Source organism: Lepidothrix coronata, unplaced genomic scaffold (assembly GCF_001604755.1).
Source record: "Lepidothrix coronata isolate B3197 unplaced genomic scaffold, Lepidothrix_coronata-1.0 Scaffold13, whole genome shotgun sequence".
Taxonomy (NCBI): Eukaryota; Metazoa; Chordata; class Aves; order Passeriformes; family Pipridae; genus Lepidothrix; species Lepidothrix coronata.
The window spans coordinates 4,533,833-4,549,189 of record NW_016690193.1 but is presented as its reverse complement, the minus strand read 5'-3'; positions in this window follow the sequence as shown (position 1 = coordinate 4,549,189).

Genomic DNA, 15,357 nt, shown 5'->3' with positions numbered 1-15,357 from the left:
TGCTTTTCGTGTCCTGTAAACCCACCACAGAAGTAGGGTCATAGGATTAAGCCTTCCAAATTTCATACTATAAAGCTTCCTCTATCAAGTCCTTAATTTTTCCTCTTTTCCCCTGATTAAAGATTTAAGCCAACAGATAAGTCTTGCCTCATAGACCAAAGGTAAATAAATCCACCCACCATATACCAGTGGGGAAATTAAAAAGTTATGTTGTCCTCATGGCTGTGTTTTCTGAAATGTCTTTTCTCTGCCAGTTCTTCTGGTCATAAGCCTTTGCAGCAAATTCTGCAGTCATATTTGTGCCTTGAATCTCTTAGTCATAACAGCAGAGTTATTTCTACCAGTTAGTAATAATTGAGGTAAGGCAGTCAGAGAGGGTAAGCTGGGTGTGCTGGGATGGGGTGTTTTAATTCATTTTGAAATGTTCTAACCACATTCATGTACTGCTTCTTTCTTTCCTCAGAAAACAATGAACCAAGGGATCCATATTTTTTCTGTCTAAACACCTATTTAAAACTCTAGTTTGAAGCATTTTCTCATTTTTGTGCCCTTGCCTTTTCTCTGTGTTTTTTCAAAGAGGAAAAAATCCCCAGGCTGAGATATTAGCTCAAGAGTTTTGTCTTTCTAACAGCGAGGTCAAATAATGTGAAGTGGCTTCCAAACTTGGGCATACAAAAACTCCCAACATTGAAAGGCTGCTTTAGATGTAGGTTTTGAAGAGGGAATTGCATCTCCCAGTGCTCTGGTGAGGCTTTTTAATACATTAGTTGATGGGCAGAGGGAAAGCCAGGCATGAGTTCACAAAGGAGTAATTTAGTAGGAAAGCTGTGTCTCCCAAGAGAGAATTTTAAAACTCTTTGTCACCTTACCCTGAAGATACTTATTTTCCCAATGATCTTCACCTCCTGGGGAGTTGCTCACCTATTATCTGCAATGACTTGATGTCCTTGGATATCCCATGATGCTGTCTGTGACTTGAGTGCATGGGAGAACAGGCTGCAGTCCCTGGATCATTGCCCCTGTACCTGCCTGGCCTCCATGCCCTGGCCAGAGGCAGCTCTTGGCAGGAGCCTGCCTACATCCCAGCCTGTTGCAATTCACTGCCCAGTTTATTAGTGCAGACTGAGGCACTTAAGGTTAACTCATGGGAGCATAAACTGGAGCAGATGAAATTCTGGCGGGGGTCATGTCCTGTGGCTGCAGGGCAGCAACCCATGTAGAGGAGTAGCAGAAAACTCTAAGAGGCAAGTCATGCACTGCTGCCGTGATGGCTAGGCATCCTCTCTGAACACTTTTTTCTGCCCCAATTTAATGTCCCTGGTGCTCAGATCATTGCCCTTGTACTCACTGAGAGGAGTTTCAATATATTTCCTCATCCTCAACCTTTCCACTTTACAGTTTATTCCTTGTTTCACGATTAACTGCATTTGAAATTAGACACGGAGACATGTACAAGTGGAAAAGCAAAGGAAAGGTCTCTAACTGTGCTGTTAGTATTAATGGCATGACTACCAGCCAGGGAGTTTATTTGGTTATGCCAAACCCAGATTAGACAGTACAAGCCCTGACAATTTGAGATTATTTTCTGAAGAAATTATTTGATGTCTATTGGGGATACAAGACATCATTTGGGGGGAAAAGAAGAACTTTCTTTAGCTGTTGAGCAAACACAGAGCATCTGCCTAATATGTGCTACTCATGTCCAAGGAAATATAGGCAGAAAAGGTTCATTTTGGAACTTAGTGGATGAAATCCTGTCCCGTTAGAGTAAATGGGAGATTTGCCATTGCCTTCAGTCAGGCCAGGGTTTCACCCGATACTTTTTACATATGTTTTTATATGTTATGATAATTCGTGAATGAACTAAAATAGTCCTGTAGAGAATATATGAGGATTGTTCTTCCCTGCCTTGTGGGGAGCAGTCTTCATTTATATGGGGGTCCTTGGAAAGAAATATGGATAGGAGAGTCTTTACTACAGTAACAATACAAACTTTATCTTGTATCTCTCTTTTGTATAATCCATCAACAGCAGCATTGCACAGAGTTAGCTGAGAAAGGAGCACAGATGGGAAGAAAATGTTTGAAACCAGATCTGAAGGGGGCTGAGGTGATGTTGTCTGGATGGGGGTTTTAATCAGTGGAGAGAGCAGAGTACGTTGCCCTTTGAGCATGTCTGTCTTAGGTTGTTCCAAGTCTATGATCCAAAGGCCTAGTTGGGTTTCCAATCTCATTCTGGCTGGATTTCTAAATGCTCAAGGCAGCATTAGTAGCCAGGACAACTTTTTGCGGGGTTTTTTTGTTTGTTTTCTGTTACCTGGCCAGGGGAGATTATGATGAACCCTTCTGAAGACAGACCTTGTCATTTCAGCCAGGCTTTTGCCTCCCAACAGTAGGTTCATTCAACATACTCCTTATGAAGATGCATCTTCCATCTGATCAGAAACCAATACCCATGGAGATTATGAGCTGGCTTTATCCCCTGTGAGTGCACAATGCCTGTGCTCCACAGTCCGTTTTGACCACCTATTGCCTTGATTTGAACGTGTTAGTTTTGGCCCAGGAAGTTCCAGCAATCTGAGCGAGCTCGTCCTTTCCTGGCTCAGCCATCACTTAGTGCTGGATCTCAGCCTGGAAGGCTGCTAATGTGAGAGAGAAAAGGGGTAGCTGGAGAGCCATTTTCTGTTCAAGAACTTTGACTTGGAAACTTGCTTTCTTGCCTTGGTCAGAACATCTCAAGGGGGTGAATAACTGGTTTGGAGCTTAGGGAAGGAGAGGAAGAGGACAAAGTTAGTGCCGTGGTGTTTTCTGTTGCAAGATTGTGGTTAGCAGGCAATTGGGGGAATCCTCCATTACTGTAACTGCAGTCAGTTTAAATATGCAGTGAAGTGGAGTAAGAAGTGGCCACCTAGAGAAAACAAAACCATAGCTAATATAAACCCCATGTGTTTATAAGAGTATGAGAAGATAGTACCAACGGTAGGTTAAAAAATATTCGAGATGCTGTTGACTGCAGAGTAAAGAAGTCCCAAGCCTTTGCTGACAAATCTACTTTGCCCAGCTCAGGTGTGAAAGCAATAGAGCTGTTCGGGTGGTATTGTGTGCAAGCAAATAAGGTTGTTTTTTTTCAGAGCAGCTTGAGTGTCTTCCATACCTGTGGTATGACTAAATCCCAGCCGAGATAATTTGCTTCCATACAGTTTAGAGCCATCTGTATTTCCAAGTGGATCCTAGAGTTATGACTACATGGCTGTTACTGCAATTAAAAAAGTGTATTTTAAATTAATAAGAAGATTTAAGTGCTCATTGCTTAAGACTTGCATCCGTTTAGCAGCCTAACAGTGTGCAATTTTGAGTGGTCCGGATTTTTCATTTCCCTGGTATGCTACTGAGTCCTGAATTCTAGTTGGTATTTCTGCTATAGCTCTGTCCCATTAATTTAGGCAATAATGGCTTGAAGTTGTTGCAGTAAATAAAACATTTCAGATAACTTCTTTAGTGTTCAAGCAAAGAAGCCCATGGGGATATTTCAACTCATTCTGATTTCCTTTAAAGATTATCTTGGCCACAAAGTGCTATTATTTGTCCTTGCAATATGATTTTTTTCTGGAAAGCTTTAACACAAATTCTCTTGTATCATATTGTCTTATAATAAATTTTCATGTTTTGGCTGATGTTCTGGTTTAAGTCTGCTCTAAAACAGGAGGAAGAAAAGTAGCCTAAAATAGCAATTACAAGAGAGATTTGAGGGTCATGAATTATTTTCTGTTTCTGTCACTGGTTTAGGTCTCGGCTCAGCATGCCTTGAAGTTGCAGGAAATCTTTTATGGATTTCAGTAGATCTTGGTTCAGGTGCATTCAGTCTGACCTTGGACACGTCAGGTGCCTTCTGTGCTTGGGACTGAAATGTGCATACTCTGCTTACCCCTCCAGCAGGATCACTATAAAGCTTCATTCATTCACATCTGTAGACAGCTTTAGGACTTGCAAATGAATGCCACTTTTTGAAGTACAGACTAGTATTTCAGTGTAGATGAATTCATTTTACCTTCCCACCAGGTGCCAGCAATCTGTTTAGTGCAATGAAATCCTGACAGTCCGTGTCAACAACTGAAAGCAGCTCTTTCATGACAGAGAGAAAAATGAAAGAGAAAACGCAGACCTGAACTCTTCCCTTTTTAGAGAATGTCTTTGTGTAGGAAAATAAAAATGTCGTCTGTCATTTCAAAAGGCCCTCTCATAAAAGAATTTCACATTAAATTAAAAGCCCTGTTATTTTTTCATTCCATCTCAATATGGACCCCTCCTGGTTCTTGATGAAGAGCGAGGTGAAATATCGCACGACTGAGCTACAGAGAAAATAGCAAAACTGTTCCAAGTGCATAAGCCAAAATGAGTGTTCAGAGAGAGATCACCATGTCATGAGCTCATGCTGGCAATATGTTTTTTTCTTTGCGTGTAAACTGAGATTTGAGCCTGAGAGAGACCCTATATTCAGCCTTGCAGGAGCACTTTCATGAGTGTTGTTTTCTTAAGAATAAGCGAGGAAGTTGTGAACTGCTCCCAGACCTAGGAAAATACCTACAGCCCTCAGTGAGTTCTGCTGCCCGATGGTCTCCTCCTCTTCCCTGCCCACCATTCAGCAATAAACTGAAGATGGAGCCAGAGAGAAAGCATCTAGATTTTACTGAGGGTACAATGTCTTCTTTCCCTATGTGGTTTTTTCCCTGTGGGTTTGTGTGGTGATCTGGGAGTCTTGCCTGTTTTCATTTGGGAGGTGGTAGGCAGATGTGGGGGTGTGGTGGGCAGAGGCAAGGATATGGTGGTCAGGACTGGGAAGCTGAAAGGCAGAGCAAGGCCCCGTGTGAAGCAGGGATGGTGCGGAGCCTGGGGTCCCCACCCCTGTGTGACAGTGGGGATCCCATCTGTATTACCCCAGCAGCAGCTCTTCCTGTGCAGACTGGGGGCCCTAGGGTGGCTGGGGCCTCCCTAAGGGAGGTCCTCTCCTAGGGACCAGCCCAGAGACTGGCTGCAGAAATGGTCTTTCGTCTGGTTTGTGTGAAGGGAAAATGATGCCTTGGGCACAGCCCAACGTCAGCAGAGCGCCCAGTTTCTCTGTTCTCTGAATTTTCAGTCAAGTAAGTACTGTGCTGCACAGGAACAATGGTATTTGAATTCACTAGGATATTTTATGCCCCTCTCAGTGCTGGTTTGTTTCTGCTAGATGCAACACTGGGATTTCTGGTACGTATGTGTTTCTCCCATTCCAGGCAGTTACACCTCCCTGTGCCTGAGGTCTACTTCCAGCAGAGTGGAATCTGTTGCACATCTTTTTCTATATATACTTTTAAGATTGTCTTATCTTTCTTATTGGCAAAGTCTGAAGAGCACAGCGTTAATTCTTTTCCTTGGTGTCCTGGAAAAGGCTAGTAACTCTTGTTAGAAAAAATGTGTTTTAAAATAGATGCAGTCTAATAATCCCCAAAGTGCTGGCATCTAGTTTTAGAGTATGACTGAGGCTGGGGGCATCCTGGCCCTGGGAGGGGCCATCCCCAGCTGTGCTGTCCCCAAGATACCTACTCTGAGAAGCAGGTTTAGGAATCCGGTTTCATTTTCCCAATGGCATTGTTGGAACAGTTCAGCTAAGGGATGCATTTTGTGTTATTTTGAAAGAAGCAGCCGTAAACCCTTTGATACAGGAATTCAGGAGCAATGTGGTCAAGTCAGGCATGAACACATGGCAAGTGCAATTGAAATAGCAAGCTAGGCCTACAGACAATTCTTGCCTAAAATTAGATGGAGGAATTTAGTCTTTCTATGATATCTTCTTGTTCCTGTAGCCACATTCTAGGGCATGAATGGGTTTAGAAGTACTGCTTTCATTTTACAGATGCCAAGCAGTCCTTTTTTCCTCTAAATACATTACTGAAGTTTATCTTATGCCTTACTTAAAGGCTTGAGAAGCTTCTCCTTCCTATCCTTTTTGCCTCAGTTCACTCTGAAATACAAACATTGATTGCTATATTTACAGAAGTATGATACATGGAAGCATTGCAACCCATACATAGAGTTATGTTTAAAGTAACACAGTCAAAGATGTGAATATTCATAAATATGCTAGGAGTGATGAAAAAACATTTAAAAAGAGATTTTTGTTGACTATTCTGTATTGGGGAACAATCTGCTCTGGGTAACGGTGTGATCTCCATGTTTGAAACTTTAAAACCACTGCTTTGATCTCAAGCATGTCATAGTTGATGTTCCCGCCACCAGAGCCGAAGATATATAGCTAAAATTGGTAAAAGCTTGTGTTGATTTATTCTTGAATACACCAGGGAAAGCAAGCAGGGAAAAACAAGCCCAAAGCCACTGCCTTGGGAAGCAGGAGATGTAGGCTGCATTGCTGACTCCCTCTGTGACTGTGCTCACATGGAGTGAATGCTCAGCAAGGAGCTCCCCACCCCAATGCATTCACTGTGCAAAGACACCTGTTTGGCTTTAAAAATTGTGATGGTGAGACAGCCGGGGCTTTTCTGGCATATAATCTACCCCTTGGGGCTGTTATTTCAGGGTGGGGACCCTGAGGGTGGTGCTATGACATCTTCAGCTGAAGAGCGGGGTCAGTTTTACCTCCGGGCTCTCTGTCCATTGCAGGATGCAAACGTGCCCTACAGAGACATAATTTAGTATCTGCCTGTGGTTCTCTGTGGAATGTGATAAGGAACCTTCTCAGCCCCATAAAGATTCTGTAGTGATAAACTCTATAAAAAAAGAGATGAGGATCTTGGATAATTCCCTGTAAAAACAGGATTTCCCCATACCGACGTGGAGAGGCTGGAGGAAGCTGTCAGAACTACTTTTAGATGCAGCTTGTATGTCCTAAATTAAAACAGGCAATCAACTTCTGTCTCCAGCACTCAGTTTGGCTTACTCTCAAGCAAATCAGATCCATTAATTAGGATTTGTACAAATGTATTTTCACACATAGTAAAAATGGATGCCTATGGAAAAGCTGCTAGGTGTCCACTACCCCAACCAAAATGAAATGAGCAGAATTAGCCAGCAACAGTTTATTGACAGCTGCCAAGAAAAACAAACCTGCTACAGGAGGTAATGCAAACATCTGCTCCCCTATGGCTGCTGGGGGGTTTTCACCCGACCCAGCCACACCTCCAGCTGTCACCTTCCCAGAGAAATACATAGTACTGCATAATACTGTATGCCCTGAAAATCAGCAGGTCGAGGCACTTATACTGGGACAAGGAGTATTGTTTTGTTCTTGTGTATTTATAGCTTTGTCTTAATAGATTGTTTAATAAAGCATGTGAATCTTTTAGGAACGTAATTGTGGTAGTGTCAGTTTTAGCACAGCAGCCAAAACTCAGGCATCAAACTCGTTATGAAATTATCATCTGGAAAAGGAGTACAAAGGCTCAAAAATTGCTGATGAATTCGTTGCTTTTAGTGTTTGTGCACGTGAGAGAGAGAAAATAGCCAAGGGCATTAATTCACACATGGATTACAGTATATTTTTCTTTTAAAAGCAAAGCCCTTTTCTGATTTACAGCTATTTAAAATAATTACTTAGCTCAAAGCAGCATGGGAATCAGCTGGTATAGTGGCTTAGCATATTAAGATACAGCTTTATGTGTCGACTCTTCCTCATCTCAGTGCCACAAGCTTGAGTCCTCAGCAGGGACTTCAGCTGATGAAGTGATAGCAGCAGGCTTCCAGGTCTTGAGCACGCTGTGTGGGCTGCTCTTCTGCGATGAGGGCTGCTGCCCCAGGAAACTGGATTTTCATAGATGTGAAAGCCAGAAAAGAACAGTCTAATTGTTTAGCCTGACTTAATTTTATTCAGTAATTCATGCCTAAAGCCCTGCCATTTGTGGCTGAAATAAAACGTGTCTGTTAGCTGTCTAACCTTGATTTAAAGACTGCAAATGACAGAAAATGCATCCTATCCTCTGGTGTGCCATTGCAATCGTTCTTGATATTTGCATCTTGTTTGCAGTTTGAACTCTATTAACAGACTTTTAACTTCCAACTATGGTATTCTGGCTTGCTGGCACCAGTGGTGCTGTGCACAGTGCTGGCCAATATTAACATCAGCTAACTGATGTCACTGCAGGGAAATCTGGGAAAAGCTAATTCAGAGCAATCCTCTAATTGATGGCTTCTTATGTCTTCAGATGTGATTTTAATGGTTTTATTTTGCTTGCTCTCAGCCAGCTCTTGCTTTTTAAAGCTTCAAAGTTTAGAGAGAGAGAGATTTGGGGAGTGTAGTAAATGCTAGGATATCGTGTCCTGTAGATATGGAATAACTTCTCTAATGCTGCATTTATGTCCTTGAGTTAAGAGGCTGCATCCAGATGAAGATTATCTGTGGATTTAGACCTCCTGCAAATATGTTTGGACATTGCATACTTCTGGTGTCATCTGCAGTTCAGACAAACACATCAGATAACAGGATTTGGTCCCATTTTGTTTCATTGCATCTTTTTTCCTTTTGCCCTTCTACGCACATAGAATTTGACTACTGGATCTGATTGCAGGTTGCGATCTATTATTGCGTGACAAAAGTTGATAATCTAGATAATCTCATACATTTTGTATCAAAATTCAACACAGTAGTCAAGGGAGATATTATATCCAAGGAGTATTAAATTCAGCCTCAGATTATATTTTATCAAGCTTTCTGGAGTTCACCTCCAAGTTTTAGAGAGACCACTAAGGCCTGGATTCAGCAGTGGCAAGCAGATGGCAAAAGACAGCTTTATGTGGAATGCAACCCATGGAGTGGGAAGCTCTTGTATATTTATTCCTGGCCCATAAGGATGAACCTTTGAACCCATCTTAAAGGGATTGCTTCAAATCTGCATCAGATTGTTGGAATAACAGACAGCAAAAGAAAGAAGCCTTCCATCTTAAAGATAGCTTTACAACATGTTAATTGTTATATAGACTGCAAAACAAACTAGGCAGTGAACAACAATCAAAAATAGGGCCTTTTGGATAAAACTCATTGCCAGATTAATGAAATCTGTGGCTAAGTTTATAAACTAAACATATACATAAAAAATTGGTTAGGATGTCAAAATCTGAATGAACATCTGTGTAGCAGAATCTCAATTATATTCATATTTATTTTAATATTTTATTTAATATTTTCTATAAACTTTATTCATAATAAAAAATCAGTTATGTATTGTTCATAACAAGAAATATCTTTATCCTGCAGGGGATAGTGGGATAAATTTAATGTGTGTAGAACACAGAGTTCTGTTTTTCCAGGCACATCCAAATATATTTAAGCAATCATCTTGACAAGTGATGTGACACTTGGGTTTGCAGCTGGGAGATTAATGAAGATCCATAAAATGAAAACACAACATCGGGACAGATGATTAGGCCTGGATGATAGCATGAGTTAAGTGAACTAAAAATTAATGTNTTACCTGGCCAGGGGAGATTATGATGAACCCTTCTGAAGACAGACCTTGTCATTTCAGCCAGGCTTTTGCCTCCCAACAGTAGGTTCATTCAACATACTCCTTATGAAGATGCATCTTCCATCTGATCAGAAACCAATACCCATGGAGATTATGAGCTGGCTTTATCCCCTGTGAGTGCACAATGCCTGTGCTCCACAGTCCGTTTTGACCACCTATTGCCTTGATTTGAACGTGTTAGTTTTGGCCCAGGAAGTTCCAGCAATCTGAGCGAGCTCGTCCTTTCCTGGCTCAGCCATCACTTAGTGCTGGATCTCAGCCTGGAAGGCTGCTAATGTGAGAGAGAAAAGGGGTAGCTGGAGAGCCATTTTCTGTTCAAGAACTTTGACTTGGAAACTTGCTTTCTTGCCTTGGTCAGAACATCTCAAGGGGGTGAATAACTGGTTTGGAGCTTAGGGAAGGAGAGGAAGAGGACAAAGTTAGTGCCGTGGTGTTTTCTGTTGCAAGATTGTGGTTAGCAGGCAATTGGGGGAATCCTCCATTACTGTAACTGCAGTCAGTTTAAATATGCAGTGAAGTGGAGTAAGAAGTGGCCACCTAGAGAAAACAAAACCATAGCTAATATAAACCCCATGTGTTTATAAGAGTATGAGAAGATAGTACCAACGGTAGGTTAAAAAATATTCGAGATGCTGTTGACTGCAGAGTAAAGAAGTCCCAAGCCTTTGCTGACAAATCTACTTTGCCCAGCTCAGGTGTGAAAGCAATAGAGCTGTTCAGGTGGTATTGTGTGCAAGCAAATAAGGTTGTTTTTTTTCAGAGCAGCTTGAGTGTCTTCCATACCTGTGGTATGACTAAATCCCAGCCGAGATAATTTGCTTCCATACAGTTTAGAGCCATCTGTATTTCCAAGTGGATCCTAGAGTTATGACTACATGGCTGTTACTGCAATTAAAAAAGTGTATTTTAAATTAATAAGAAGATTTAAGTGCTCATTGCTTAAGACTTGCATCCGTTTAGCAGCCTAACAGTGTGCAATTTTGAGTGGTCCGGATTTTTCATTTCCCTGGTATGCTACTGAGTCCTGAATTCTAGTTGGTATTTCTGCTATAGCTCTGTCCCATTAATTTAGGCAATAATGGCTTGAAGTTGTTGCAGTAAATAAAACATTTCAGATAACTTCTTTAGTGTTCAAGCAAAGAAGCCCATGGGGATATTTCAACTCATTCTGATTTCCTTTAAAGATTATCTTGGCCACAAAGTGCTATTATTTGTCCTTGCAATATGATTTTTTTCTGGAAAGCTTTAACACAAATTCTCTTGTATCATATTGTCTTATAATAAATTTTCATGTTTTGGCTGATGTTCTGGTTTAAGTCTGCTCTAAAACAGGAAGAAGAAAAGTAGCCTAAAATAGCAATTACAAGAGAGATTTGAGGGTCATGAATTATTTTCTGTTTCTGTCACTGGTTTAGGTCTCGGCTCAGCATGCCTTGAAGTTGCAGGAAATCTTTTATGGATTTCAGTAGATCTTGGTTCAGGTGCATTCAGTCTGACCTTGGACACGTCAGGTGCCTTCTGTGCTTGGGACTGAAATGTGCATACTCTGCTTACCCCTCCAGCAGGATCACTATAAAGCTTCATTCATTCACATCTGTAGACAGCTTTAGGACTTGCAAATGAATGCCACTTTTTGAAGTACAGACTAGTATTTCAGTGTAGATGAATTCATTTTACCTTCCCACCAGGTGCCAGCAATCTGTTTAGTGCAATGAAATCCTGACAGTCCGTGTCAACAACTGAAAGCAGCTCTTTCATGACAGAGAGAAAAATGAAAGAGAAAACGCAGACCTGAACTCTTCCCTTTTTAGAGAATGTCTTTGTGTAGGAAAATAAAAATGTCGTCTGTCATTTCAAAAGGCCCTCTCATAAAAGAATTTCACATTAAATTAAAAGCCCTGTTATTTTTTCATTCCATCTCAATATGGACCCCTCCTGGTTCTTGATGAAGAGCGAGGTGAAATATCGCACGACTGAGCTACAGAGAAAATAGCAAAACTGTTCCAAGTGCATAAGCCAAAATGAGTGTTCAGAGAGAGATCACCATGTCATGAGCTCATGCTGGCAATATGTTTTTTTCTTTGCGTGTAAACTGAGATTTGAGCCTGAGAGAGACCCTATATTCAGCCTTGCAGGAGCACTTTCATGAGTGTTGTTTTCTTAAGAATAAGCGAGGAAGTTGTGAACTGCTCCCAGACCTAGGAAAATACCTACAGCCCTCAGTGAGTTCTGCTGCCCGATGGTCTCCTCCTCTTCCCTGCCCACCATTCAGCAATAAACTGAAGATGGAGCCAGAGAGAAAGCATCTAGATTTTACTGAGGGTACAATGTCTTCTTTCCCTATGTGGTTTTTTCCCTGTGGGTTTGTGTGGTGATCTGGGAGTCTTGCCTGTTTTCATTTGGGAGGTGGTAGGCAGATGTGGGGGTGTGGTGGGCAGAGGCAAGGATATGGTGGTCAGGACTGGGAAGCTGAAAGGCAGAGCAAGGCCCCGTGTGAAGCAGGGATGGTGCGGAGCCTGGGGTCCCCACCCCTGTGTGACAGTGGGGATCCCATCTGTATTACCCCAGCAGCAGCTCTTCCTGTGCAGACTGGGGGCCCTAGGGTGGCTGGGGCCTCCCTAAGGGAGGTCCTCTCCTAGGGACCAGCCCAGAGACTGGCTGCAGAAATGGTCTTTCGTCTGGTTTGTGTGAAGGGAAAATGATGCCTTGGGCACAGCCCAACGTCAGCAGAGCGCCCAGTTTCTCTGTTCTCTGAATTTTCAGTCAAGTAAGTACTGTGCTGCACAGGAACAATGGTATTTGAATTCACTAGGATATTTTATGCCCCTCTCAGTGCTGGTTTGTTTCTGCTAGATGCAACACTGGGATTTCTGGTACGTATGTGTTTCTCCCATTCCAGGCAGTTACACCTCCCTGTGCCTGAGGTCTACTTCCAGCAGAGTGGAATCTGTTGCACATCTTTTTCTATATATACTTTTAAGATTGTCTTATCTTTCTTATTGGCAAAGTCTGAAGAGCACAGCGTTAATTCTTTTCCTTGGTGTCCTGGAAAAGGCTAGTAACTCTTGTTAGAAAAAATGTGTTTTAAAATAGATGCAGTCTAATAATCCCCAAAGTGCTGGCATCTAGTTTTAGAGTATGACTGAGGCTGGGGGCATCCTGGCCCTGGGAGGGGCCATCCCCAGCTGTGCTGTCCCCAAGATACCTACTCTGAGAAGCAGGTTTAGGAATCCGGTTTCATTTTCCCAATGGCATTGTTGGAACAGTTCAGCTAAGGGATGCATTTTGTGTTATTTTGAAAGAAGCAGCCGTAAACCCTTTGATACAGGAATTCAGGAGCAATGTGGTCAAGTCAGGCATGAACACATGGCAAGTGCAATTGAAATAGCAAGCTAGGCCTACAGACAATTCTTGCCTAAAATTAGATGGAGGAATTTAGTCTTTCTATGATATCTTCTTGTTCCTGTAGCCACATTCTAGGGCATGAATGGGTTTAGAAGTACTGCTTTCATTTTACAGATGCCAAGCAGTCCTTTTTTCCTCTAAATACATTACTGAAGTTTATCTTATGCCTTACTTAAAGGCTTGAGAAGCTTCTCCTTCCTATCCTTTTTGCCTCAGTTCACTCTGAAATACAAACATTGATTGCTATATTTACAGAAGTATGATACATGGAAGCATTGCAACCCATACATAGAGTTATGTTTAAAGTAACACAGTCAAAGATGTGAATATTCATAAATATGCTAGGAGTGATGAAAAAACATTTAAAAAGAGATTTTTGTTGACTATTCTGTATTGGGGAACAATCTGCTCTGGGTAACGGTGTGATCTCCATGTTTGAAACTTTAAAACCACTGCTTTGATCTCAAGCATGTCATAGTTGATGTTCCCGCCACCAGAGCCGAAGATATATAGCTAAAATTGGTAAAAGCTTGTGTTGATTTATTCTTGAATACACCAGGGAAAGCAAGCAGGGAAAAACAAGCCCAAAGCCACTGCCTTGGGAAGCAGGAGGTGTAGGCTGCATTGCTGACTCCCTCTGTGACTGTGCTCACATGGAGTGAATGCTCAGCAAGGAGCTCCCCACCCCAATGCATTCACTGTGCAAAGACACCTGTTTGGCTTTAAAAATTGTGATGCTGAGACAGCCAGGGCTTTTCTGGCATATAATCTACCCCTTGGGGCTGTTATTTCAGGGTGGGGACCCTGAGGGTGGTGCTATGACATCTTCAGCTGAAGAGCGGGGTCAGTTTTACCTCCGGGCTCTCTGTCCATTGCAGGATGCAAACGTGCCCTACAGAGACATAATTTAGTATCTGCCTGTGGTTCTCTGTGGAATGTGATAAGGAACCTTCTCAGCCCCATAAAGATTCTGTAGTGATAAACTCTATAAAAAAAGAGATGAGGATCTTGGATAATTCCCTGTAAAAACAGGATTTCCCCATACCGACATGGAGAGGCTGGAGGAAGCTGTCAGAACTACTTTTAGATGCAGCTTGTATGTCCTAAATTAAAACAGGCAATCAACTTCTGTCTCCAGCACTCAGTTTGGCTTACTCTCAAGCAAATCAGATCCATTAATTAGGATTTGTACAAATGTATTTTCACACATAGTAAAAATGGATGCCTATGGAAAAGCTGCTAGGTGTCCACTACCCCAACCAAAATGAAATGAGCAGAATTAGCCAGCAACAGTTTATTGACAGCTGCCAAGAAAAACAAACCTGCTACAGGAGGTAATGCAAACATCTGCTCCCCTATGGCTGCTGGGGGGTTTTCACCCGACCCAGCCACACCTCCAGCTGTCACCTTCCCAGAGAAATACATAGTACTGCATAATACTGTATGCCCTGAAAATCAGCAGGTCGAGGCACTTATACTGGGACAAGGAGTATTGTTTTGTTCTTGTGTATTTATAGCTTTGTCTTAATAGATTGTTTAATAAAGCATGTGAATCTTTTAGGAACGTAATTGTGGTAGTGTCAGTTTTAGCACAGCAGCCAAAACTCAGGCATCAAACTCGTTATGAAATTATCATCTGGAAAAGGAGTACAAAGGCTCAAAAATTGCTGATGAATTCGTTGCTTTTAGTGTTTGTGCACGTGAGAGAGAGAAAATAGCCAAGGGCATTAATTCACACATGGATTACAGTATATTTTTCTTTTAAAAGCAAAGCCCTTTTCTGATTTACAGCTATTTAAAATAATTACTTAGCTCAAAGCAGCATGGGAATCAGCTGGTATAGTGGCTTAGCATATTAAGATACAGCTTTATGTGTCGACTCTTCCTCATCTCAGTGCCACAAGCTTGAGTCCTCAGCAGGGACTTCAGCTGATGAAGTGATAGCAGCAGGCTTCCAGGTCTTGAGCACGCTGTGTGGGCTGCTCTTCTGCGATGAGGGCTGCTGCCCCAGGAAACTGGATTTTCATAGATGTGAAAGCCAGAAAAGAACAGTCTAATTGTTTAGCCTGACTTAATTTTATTCAGTAATTCATGCCTAAAGCCCTGCCATTTGTGGCTGAAATAAAACGTGTCTGTTAGCTGTCTAACCTTGATTTAAAGACTGCAAATGACAGAAAATGCATCCTATCCTCTGGTGTGCCATTGCAATCGTTCTTGATATTTGCATCTTGTTTGCAGTTTGAACTCTATTAACAGACTTTTAACTTCCAACTATGGTATTCTGGCTTGCTGGCACCAGTGGTGCTGTGCACAGTGCTGGCCAATATTAACATCAGCTAACTGATGTCACTGCAGGGAAATCTGGGAAAAGCTAATTCAGAGCAATCCTCTAATTGATGGCTTCTTATGTCTTCAGATGTGATTTTAATGGTTTTATTTTG